The sequence below is a fragment of the Macrobrachium nipponense genome, chromosome 37 (genome assembly GCF_015104395.2).
Source record: "Macrobrachium nipponense isolate FS-2020 chromosome 37, ASM1510439v2, whole genome shotgun sequence".
Classification (NCBI taxonomy): Eukaryota; Metazoa; Arthropoda; class Malacostraca; order Decapoda; family Palaemonidae; genus Macrobrachium; species Macrobrachium nipponense.
Window position 1 is genome coordinate 47513485 of NC_061097.1, and position 11336 is coordinate 47524820.

At 36.4% G+C, this 11336-nt stretch overlaps 1 protein-coding gene across 4 annotated transcripts in view; it reads left to right on the forward strand.

Annotated features, from left to right (window-relative positions):
* Positions 1–11336, forward strand: part of LOC135209245 (band 3 anion transport protein-like) — a 396919-nt gene that overhangs the window by 103468 nt on the left and 282115 nt on the right. For all 4 annotated transcript variants that reach the window (XM_064241945.1, XM_064241942.1, XM_064241941.1 and 1 more), the window contains one exon: positions 10024–10076. The gene's annotated coding sequence lies outside the window, so the exon portion shown is untranslated. The remainder of the gene's footprint in view (positions 1–10023; positions 10077–11336) is intronic.

Here is an 11336-nt window from a genome sequence, read left to right on the forward strand (position 1 = left end):
CTGCAAACTTGTTTGTCCGTCCCGCCTGCTGGCAAGGTAGGGAGGGGATTGGGTGGGTAGGGAAGACATGACACATCCACCCTCCTCCTGCAAACTTGTTTGTCCATCAAAGCTGGGCGCAAGGTAGGGAGGCGATCGGGAGGGAAGGTAAGACATGACACATCCACCCTCCTCCTGCAAACTTGTTTGTCCATCCCAGCTGGTAGCAAGGTAGGGAGGGGAGCGGGTGGGTAAGGAAGATGTAACACATCCACTCTCTTTCTGCAAACTTGTTTGTCCGTCCCACCTGGTAGCAAGGTAGGGAGGCGATCGGGAGGGAAGGGAAGACATGACAAATCCACCCTCCTCCTGCAAACTTGTTTGTCCGTCCTGGCTGGGCGAAAGGTAGGTAGGTGATTGGGTGGGTAGGGAAGACATGACACATCCACCCTCCTCCTGCAAACTTGTTTGTCCGTCCTGGCTGGGCGAAAGTTAGGTAGGGGATTGGGAAGGTAGAGCAGACGTGACCTGCAGTGCTGAATTCCAGAAGTCACTAATGATTATTATTATTATTATTATTATTATTATTATTATTATTATTATTATTATTACTATATATATATATATATATATATATATATGATATATATATATTATATATATATATATATATATTTTTTTTTTTTTTTTTTTTTTCTAATGAACCCCATATTCTTTGAAGGCATAAATTTCAAGTCAGTAGCCCCTTGGGTGGGCTTGTTCCATGTGGATAGGGTTCATCATCTTAGTAATAGTAATAATAATAATTATTATAATTATTTTCCGTGATATTCGGTTCGATCAGTATGACGCCAGTTGGCTAATTCGGACAAGTGATTTCACATTCCTCCTGCCTCCAGTGCGTAAATCAATGCGTACCGAATATCTCGACGATCAAAATTGGTAACCAGTGGTTTAACCTTGGCTAAATATCGCAGTCGCTGCACACTTAGGAATTACGGGCCCTGGCGAGTGTGAGATCTGCCTGTTCAGCGAAGAGATCAGTCTATTGGCTCCAGGATGCTTTGTGTGAAACTGGGTCTAGTAATTTTATTTGCATATATATAAACAAGTATATATAATATAATATATAGTGTATACACATAATTTCATATATATGTATTCTATATATATGTATATATAATAAAACGAGCCCGTAAAAACGCCGTAACATAGAGTTTAAGTACTATATTTCAGGTTCTGCTGTCTCTCTCGCTTTTGAAAGAGAGGTTCTGCTGTCTCTCTCGCTTTTGAGAGAGAGAGAGAGAGAGAGAGAGAGAGAGAGAGAGAGAGAGAGAAGTCTCTGAAATATAGAATATACGTACTTTCTATGTTTTGGCTATTTTGTGGGCTCCTTTGATTAGGTGGAACTCTGCTGTAACAACGTTTTTACAAGTCACACACACAAATATATATATATATATATATATATATATATATATATATATATATATATATATATATATTATCTAATAAAAGGAGCCCATAAAAACACCAAAAATGTAGAGAGAAAGTACTATATTTCAGAGACTGCTGTCTCTCTCTTCAGGTATATGAATGAGAAAAGTTTACAGAAAAGGTGGTATTTATACCAAGAGATTCGTCCACAAGTAAGCCAATTTAGGTCACCCCCGCTGATAATCTTCCTTTAATCTTCTTAAGCGTTGGTTGAATGAACACTGCGTCGACGATGTCTGATGTCCAATTCCCTTTTGAGATGTTCATTACCTGCTTCTCTTTTATTAAGGCCGATTCCATCATTTGACTCTTGTACCGGCAGTTGCTGCTATAAATTACACGTGACATATTCCAGTTTATTCTATGGTTATGTTCATTTATATGATTGAAAATAGCCGAGTTCTGTTGTCCATACCTAACTGACCGTTTGTGTTGTATTAATCTCTGGGGAAGTGATTTACCTGTAAATCCGATGTAATCAATCGTATACTTGCTAGGCTAGTTAACAAGTCAAGCCGTTCATCTCAGCGCTCTTGCTATTATTAATTCGACACATTTCGACCGATCAGTACGGTCTACCTGGGAGCATTAGTATGTGAGGAAGCATGTGGTCTTTTGCGTGGTTTGACGCATGCTTGCGTCGGTGAAGCATTACTGTGTACAATCCTCCTCCTCCACAGGCATCCTCCTCAAACCGTAGTAGGAGGAAGGGTCTGGAAAGGAAAATAACGCATAATGTGAGACTTGATCCTGTATGCTGATGCTGTTCTGAAACACCGTTGGCGGCTGCCTTTTGTTTTTGTATGACTGCCTCACGGCGCGCATGCGTGATGCCTGTATCCATCTCTTGCACATTTAGTGAGGAATGACAATAATAGACGTACATGCATACACGAACACACATACATATATGTGCGTTTGTGTATATAATTCAAATTATATATATGCATATGTGTGTATACACATTTCTATACACACACATTATATATATATATATTATATAATATATATATATATATATATATATATATATACATATATTATATATATATATATATATATATATATATATATATATATATATATATATATATATTATATATATATGTATATGAATATATATGTATATGTATATATATATATATATATATATACACACAGAGAGAGAGAGAGAGAGTTACAAGGATTAAGATGTCCCTAAGACTTGCTAGTCTATCCGAGGAGACATCGTGTGCTCACTTATCTCTAGGAGCAGGTTTTACCGTGCATTTCCAGTGTCCTAATGATTTTGTCTAGCTTTCTTTTAAACTCTTCCACACTGTTGCTGTTTACAACTTCCGGTGGCAGTTTATTCCATGTGTCACATATCTTGTTTGTGAAGAAGTTCCCACAATGGGATGTGTTGTATCTCTTCAGTTCTAGTTTCCATCCAATATCTTGTCTGGCTTTTGTTTAACGTCGGTTATTGTCTACTTTTGCTATGCCATTTAGTATTTTAAATGTTTCTATTAGTTGTCCTCGCAATCGTCGTGTTTCTAAGCCGTACATGTTCAGGCTCTCTAGGCGTCTTCGGTAACCTATTTTGCCTGATGGATGGAATTGACTTTGTAGCTCTTAATTGTACCCCTTCTGATCTATTTATGTCTACAAATTGGACTCAGGGTTTTGCACCGAACCTTAGAATCACTTCAGAAATCCGTACACTCTTCCCCTCGATGCTCCGATTCTGCCTGTCTCTATCTATGTTTCACCCTCCCGTGTTATATGGGATTCTGCCTCTGTGTCTGCCGTGACGTCACAGTTTGAAACTAAATGATCCTTACGCATTTTCCTTAAGTACTGTCACCTTGTCAAACTCGTCCTAGTATCAAGTATTTATCGCAAAAAAATCTCGGAGGTGGACTCTTGTTTTCTAACCCTTCCCGGAGTCGCACTTGAGTCTGGCTTATCTGAGTCCTCGACGAGATAGTGGTACGAGAGGGAAGCTTATCTCCCGAGGGCTTTCTGAGGAGGAGGAGGAGGAGGAGGAGGAGGAGGAGGAGGAGTACACTCTGGAGGAATATGATTAGACCTGGTCGCAGCACGCGAGGGGGATGACTCTGATTATGGTCGCGTTTGTTATTGCTCGTTGTTGTCAGTAGTTATTAATGCTATTTTGTTGTTGCTACCACAACTCCTGTTGTCACTGCTGCTTGTTATCGTCGCTGGCGTTGTGGGAATCGTGATATATATATATATATATTTTTGAATAGTAGATATATATATATATATATATATATATATATATATATATATATATATATATATATATATATATATATATATAATTATCTTCCTTCAACCAACGCTTAAGAGGATTAAAATGGCTTAACTGTGGATGGGTCCCTTGGTTGATAAACACCGCCTTTTCTGTAACTCTTCTATCCAGTACAGGCTGCTCCTAGGAGCAAGAGCCCGTGCCAGCACAAGGCTAGCTTAATCTTCCACAACAACAACAACAACAACTACTTAACTCTTCTCAGCAACAACAACAACAACAACAACTACTTAACTTCTCAACAACAACAACAACAACAACAACTTAACTCTTATCATTCATTATTTAACTGAAGAGAGAGGCAGCAGTCTCTTGAATGTAGTACTTTCTATATTTTGGCGTTTTATATATATATATATATATATATATATATATATATATATATATATATATATACACTCGTCAGTTTGTGTAGAAGTGAATCTATTTTAATAGCCACAACAATCTCTTTCAAGTTAACAAACTCCTCGGGCTTTTCTTGTTATGTTTATTTTTCTAGTATTCACTCAAGTGTAGCAACAGTCGGGCTGGAAATACCCACGCCTAAGTTTGTGAGAGATTCCACGTAATATATTTTCCTGTTTGATACTGGGCTATGATTATCACACGATAAGAGGTCTAGGTCTAGGAAGCCGAGGAGGTAAGAGGTCATTGTGGTTATTAAACACACACACACACACACACACACACACACACACACAGTATATATGGCCACGAGGAAAGTGAAACAACGGAGTGTAAGATCTTCCACCTTCCAGACAAGAAAATAAAGTAATGTTTCCCCTACCACAGGGACATGTAAATCATCGCCAATCACGAATTACATAAATTGGAAGAGGTTATGATACCTTAATCTCAACGGTAGACCTCATTTCAAGTTCTTAGTCATTCATAAAAATGTGTGGTTAGTCATTTGTTTGTCTGTTTGTACGGTGTTTTTACGTTGCATGGAACCAGTATGGTTATCCAGCAACGGGACCAACGGCTTTACGGGACTTCTGAACCACGGCGAGAGTGAACTTCCATCACCAGAAATACACGTCTCTGACGCCCCAGTGGAATGCCCGAGAATCGAACTCGCCACCGACCGCCGTGGTGGTAGTCCAAGACCAAACCGACCGCGCCACTGAGGCACTGGTGGTGGTAGTCCATTGTGCAGGAGGCAAATACGTGTATATATATATGTATATATATAAATATTTGAAATCATTATCGAGAGAGAGAGAGAGAGAGATTCATGCACCGAGAATAATTTGGAAAAAAAAAACATGACAAAAACTATCCAAGCAAAGCAACTGTGAGTGATCAGTCATCTTGTGCTTCGTATTTGCTTTGACGAGATTGGAGTTGCATTAACTTGCCTCCCGATTCGTTCAAGGAATTCTTGATATAAACATTAGATAACTCGGGGAGACCAGATAGAATTCTCAACGAAGATCGAGGTGTTAGTGATTCATACATAAACGCCTTTTAATTGGTCGTTTATCGGAGAAAGGAATCCACTCACTGGAGATGGTGTTGGCGTCCCCCCTCGGTGGTCGCGAGTTCGATTCTCGGCCATTCCATTGAGGGGTTAGAGATGTGTTTTCCGGTGATAGAAGTTCACTCTCGACGTGGTTCAAAAGTCACGTAAAGCCGTTGGTCCCGTTGCTGAATAACAACTGGTTCCATTCAACGTAAAAACACCATACAAACAAATAAACAAACAAACCACTCACTGGAGAACACTCCGTGGCATAATGGAATTATTTGATCTGGATTTTTTTTATATATTAATTTTTGAAGTAAATAAAAAAAAAAAAAAAAAAAAAAAAATGCGCCGAAACGCTTCCACGGCCGATAAAACTCACAGCCGAGGCCCGTGATACTTTCAGCCACCGCCCGGTGTTGATCTGTGTTTTTGAGACCCACGAGCGCAGTTAACTTCAATCTTGAGTAAAATAAAAAACTACCGAGGCTAGAGGGCTGTAATTTGGTGTGTTTGATAACTGCAGGGTGGATAATCAACACACCAATTTGCAGCCTTCTAGCCGCAGTAGATTTTAAGATCTGAGGGCGGACAGAACAAGTATGGACGGACGGACAAATAGTCATCACAAGAGTTTTCCTTTCCAGAAAACTTTTTGTACTCGTGTATTTGTTTTAAATCAGGGTTTAGATGGAGCGGTATTGGCTATGTATGATGTAATATAAGAGAGGGTCGAGACAGCAAGTCCTCACCTAAGTGAAGTAATTTACTTTGTTAATTGACCTCGGGCTAGAGGACTGCTAGTCTAAACGTGTTCAAAATATGCAGACTATCGTTGATCCACACAGAACAATAGGTTTAAATTTACATTTTATATCATCAAGTAGGAGTTTCTATTTAAGTAATCATATCTATATGAATAATTATGAAAATTTATTGAATTTTTTTCGATTAAGTCTTCAAGGAAGATCTTGACTGTGGACATAGATAGCTTTCAATAATAATAATAATAATAATAATAATAATAATAATAATAATAATAATAATAATAACTCCGTTCCAGTTATTTATCAAAGTCATTGACTTGGAGAATCGAAGGCTGTCCTTCTGTTTTATTATCTTATAGTTTTTTTTTTTTTTTCTCGATGACTGATGTACGAAACTCCGACAGGTATCGTTTGATTGTGTCATTGTTATTAGTAATTGTTAGTTTCTCTCTCTCTCTCTCTCTCTCTCTCTCTCTCTCTCTCTCTCTCTCTCTCTCTCTGTGATAATTTTTTATAGCTTTCATGTTTTGAATGCCAATATATTTCTCATTTCCCTTTTATTCGTATTATATATGTAAGCAGTTACAACACAGAGAGAGAGAGAGAGCGAGAGAGATAGAGATAGAGCTCTCTCTCTCTCTCTCTCTCTCTCTCTCTCTCTCTGTGTTGTAACTTTTCTCTATCGTCTGCCATTATGTACTTCTTTCAGTTTGATTTGTAATATATAGGTGAGCAGTCCTTGCAGAGTCTCTCTCTCTCTCTCTCTCTCTCTCTCTCTCTCTCTCTCTCTCTCTCTCTCTCTCTCATGTACTTCTTTCAGTTTGATTTGTAATATATATGTGAGCAGTCCTTGCAGAGTCTCTCTCTCTCTCTCTCTCTCTCTCTCTCTCTCTCTCTCTCTCTCTCTCTCTCTCTCTTTGTTGTAGCTTTCCTGTATCGTCTGCCATTATATCTTTCTTTCAGTTTTATTTAATATACAGTTGTATTTAATATACATGCAGCCTAATCTCACCAAGTCTCTGTCTTTCACTTGTATGTTGCAGCTGACGTCTTCACTCCTGACTCTGTAACGACACATATAAGAAAAATATTGCAATTCCAAAAAATCCTATCTGGATCCTTTCGTATTGAAGGGATCCTTCAATCCGGGTCTGTTCCCACGAGAGCGACCTGATTGTGTGGCGAGACGCCATCCTGTGCTGGATGCTTGGATTGATACATTGGGCCGAAGTAGGTCGACACTAAATATGGAAATGCCTTTTTTAAATCTATTATTTTCTCTTTTCTTCATGCTTCGGCCGTTAACAAGGAATCGACACTCGAGTTTATTATTAAAATTTTTTGTTATACTTCGGCCGTTAACAAGGAATCGACACTAGATTTATTATTAAAAAGATTTTTATACTTCGGCCGTTACCAAGAAATCGGCACTAGATTTATTATTAAAAAGATTTGTATACTTCGGCCGTTACCAAGAAATCGACACTAAATTTATTATTACATTTTCTTTCTATACTTCCGCCGTTAACAAGGAATGAACACAAAATATAGAAATGCCCTTTTTTTTAAATGATTTTAAATTTTTTTTTCGCTACTTCGACATTTAACAAGGAATATAGAATTCGTGTTCAAAAAAAAAAAAAAAAAAAAAAAAAAAAAACGGTCCTGAACGAAAGTAATTTACTCTTTTACTGGTTGTGTCTTTTAAGTATTTTATTTTTTACTCTTAAAACTGTGCAGAAGTTTTACAGATAATTGGATACAGTGATGCAACATGTGTTGAGGTGGACTGCAATCTGTAGTGTCTTGTGTATAGTATACTCTTATGTGATTTTATGTTATTTTGCCGTCCATTGCTAAAAAAATGTGTTTTATGTAACCAAGGAGACGGTTTCCAATTTTATTCAGCTTTATTTTGGGCTATAAAAATGTCAATAAGGTCTTTCTTTTCTTTACACCGAAATTATTATTATTATTATTATTATTATTATTATTATTATTATTATTATTATTATTATTATTATTATTATTATTATTATTGAACCAAACAAAAACTTCTTTCATTATTATTATTATTATTATTATTATTATTATTATTATTATTATTATTATTATTATTATTATCATCATCATCATTGTGAAAACAAACAAAAACCTCTTTCATTATTATTATTATCATTCTAGCAAGACTTCTTAGAATAAAATAACCATTCGCGAACAAGGAAGGAACAGAAACAGGAATAGTTAATTAATAAAGAAACATTGAGCCATAATGATGAAAATAACCTCATTTTTTTTAATAGCTGTTTGAGATCATGGTCAGTCATATAACCAATGTATCATGGGTGCAATGGAGGTATGAGTGCACCCATGATAATAATCCCTCATTCTATAAATACTCCACGATTGCCTTTGTTCTGATAACGAGAGACTGCTTGGAAAAGGAGATTGTGTATCAGGGTTACAAGGGACACTGCGATAAAGTGATAAACCTAACCTATCTAAAAAAGAAAAAAAAAGAAAAAAATTTACCTCTTTCTTTCTTTGGCTTTTTTTTTTTTTTTTTTAGTCGTCCTACAAAAATGTGTGATTGTTAGGAAAAATAAACAACTAAAAAATGCGTCGAAGATTCTTCGACGCAGTCGAGTTTTCTGTACAGCGTATAATCAAGGACTCCGAAAATAGATCTATCTTCTGGCGGTCTCGGTTTAATACTGTACGAGCTGCGGCCCGTGAAACTTTCAGTCGCGGTCAGGTGGTGGCCTGTCCTATGGCGTTGCCAGACACACAACCATGGCTAACTCTAACCCTAAATAAAACGAAAACGAATGAGGCTAGAGGGCTGCAGTTTGGTATGTTTGATGATTGGAAGGTGGATGATCAACATGCCAATTTGCAGCCCTCTAAGCGCTGTAGTTTTTAAGTTCTGAGTTTTCTTTTACGGAAAATTTGAAAAATTCCCATTAAAAGCGACACGTTTTTCACATGCCCTCTTTTTCCACTTAATCGAAACTGTGCCTGAATCCATAACCTACCTTCTTTTAAAAGGCTGCTCCATCTCATTCTTCTGGACCAGACACATTATTTTAAGGTTGTTGGGAGGGGGGGGGGATGGATGGGGGAGTCTTTAGGGGAGGGGGTTCCATCCTCCATCCCATTGACCTTTCACTGGTAATTGGAAAAAATCCTGATCATTTCTTGTTAACTTTTTTTTTTTACTCTAATCAATAGGCCACAAGGTCGGTTATTATAATAACATTATATTCGATTTAGTTATATATAAATAAGGATTTACTTTTTTTTATTTTCTAATCAATAGGTCACAAGGTCAGTTATTATGTTAACATTACAAATTTTGATTTATTTATATCCAAATATGGATTTACTTTTTTTCATTTTCTAATCAATAGGTCCCAAAGTCGGTTATTATGTTAACATTACATTTGGTTTATTTATATCTAAATATGGATTTACTTTATTTTATTTTATAATCAATAGGTCACAAGGTCGGTTGTTATGTTAACATTACATTTGGTTTATTTATATCTAAATATGGATTTACTTTTTTTCTGATCAATAGTTCACAAGGTCGGTTTTTATATTAACATTACAAAATTTGATTTATTTATATCAAAATATGGATTTACTTTTATTTTATTTCCTAATCGATAGGTCACAAGGTCGGTTATTATGTGAACATTACATTTGATTTATTTATACTATATAGATATGGATGTTTTTGCATATCCCTAGAAGCATATGTTAATTTACGAATATATATGTACAAATACATACATATATATCTAATATATATGTGTACGTATGTTTTTATTTAAGTATATGTGTCCTTAATAACGGGTGGCTCTAGAGGAGAACACCATACTTTATTTACCTAAGTAAGTAATGCATTTGGTTACATGCCGTCCCTCCCATGAGATTATGCAAGAGTAAATATCTGTCGTTAAACGTTTTTTTTCTCTCTCTCTTCCTCACAGGTGTGCCCGACATTCCTCACGCAGCTTCGACGAACGACGCCTCCAATTTATAAGTGAGTTTCTGGGAAAATAGATTCTCATTTTCCTCTTACTGCCCCACGTTTTCTAGGTCTTTGGTTTTCCTGGTTTTTCTTCGGTTTCTTCTATTCTCTGGTTTTAGTGTTTTTCCTCAGTTTCTTCTTCTTCTTCTCTTCTTTGTGATTTTTCTTCAGTTTGTTCTTATTCTCTGATTTTTGTTTTTCTTCAGTTTCTTCTTATTCTTTGATTTTTGTTTTTCTTCAGTTTCTTCTTATTCCTTTGTTTTCCTGGTTTCTCTTCAGTTTCTTCTATTTTCTGGTTTTCGTGGTTTTCCTTCAATTTCTTCTTATTCTTTGGTTTTCGTGATTTTCCTCAGTTTCTTCTTATTCTCTGGTTTTCGAGTTTTTCTTCAGTTTCTTCTTATTCCCTTGTTTCTGTGGGGTTTCTTCAGATTCTTCTTAATCTCTGTCTTATTCTCTGTTTTGTTTTGTTGCTGTTTCTCCTTGAATCTCTTGTTTTTATTTGTTGCTCTTTCTCCTCTCCTTATCCCTATTGTTTCGATTTTCTTTAGATTAGTCTCAAAAGCTTTCAACTGTTCTGGCACGCATTTTATGTACAATACGTGAGTGATAATTCATTAATTTCTTTTGTGACTTTTTTTTCTTATACTGTACGGAATTCCTGGAATTTCATCGTTGATACTGACATATTTTTATGCACACAGAGATCATGTAGTTTTTTTTATTTTTTTTCTCGAAAATAGCAATGATATTCTCCGTGGTTTTTCTTCCATCCTTATACAGGTTTCCTAAAGCGCTGTTGTTGTTTTTGTTGTTGTAACTGCCCTTACAATGATTAAAAAAAAAAAAAAATTTTTTTTTGTCATCTTTCCGAAGCTTTCTTGTTCCTGTTATGTGAGGATTTGGATGGATGGATTGACGGTTGGGTAGATGATGGCAACACGAAATAGGTCATAAAGGTTGATTGATTGATAGGTTGATATAGCATTAAACTGGCGTCTCAACTACTATAGGCAATAAGTCCAGCTTCGAAATAGATAAATATAGATTGAATGATAGTTTGGCTTACGTTCAACCTTATAGGCGTCACAGCCACAAGGTTAGTACAATAGACCAAAGCAATCCATTCAGCATTGACTCAATATGAATCGATTAACAAATTGATTTATCGCAGTATTAAACTGGCGCTACGCAACCTCTCAGTCGCAGTGGTCAGTGACGTCAAAGCTTTCGTAGATGACGGCGACCGCTTTCATCTTTTCACTTCCGCTTCGT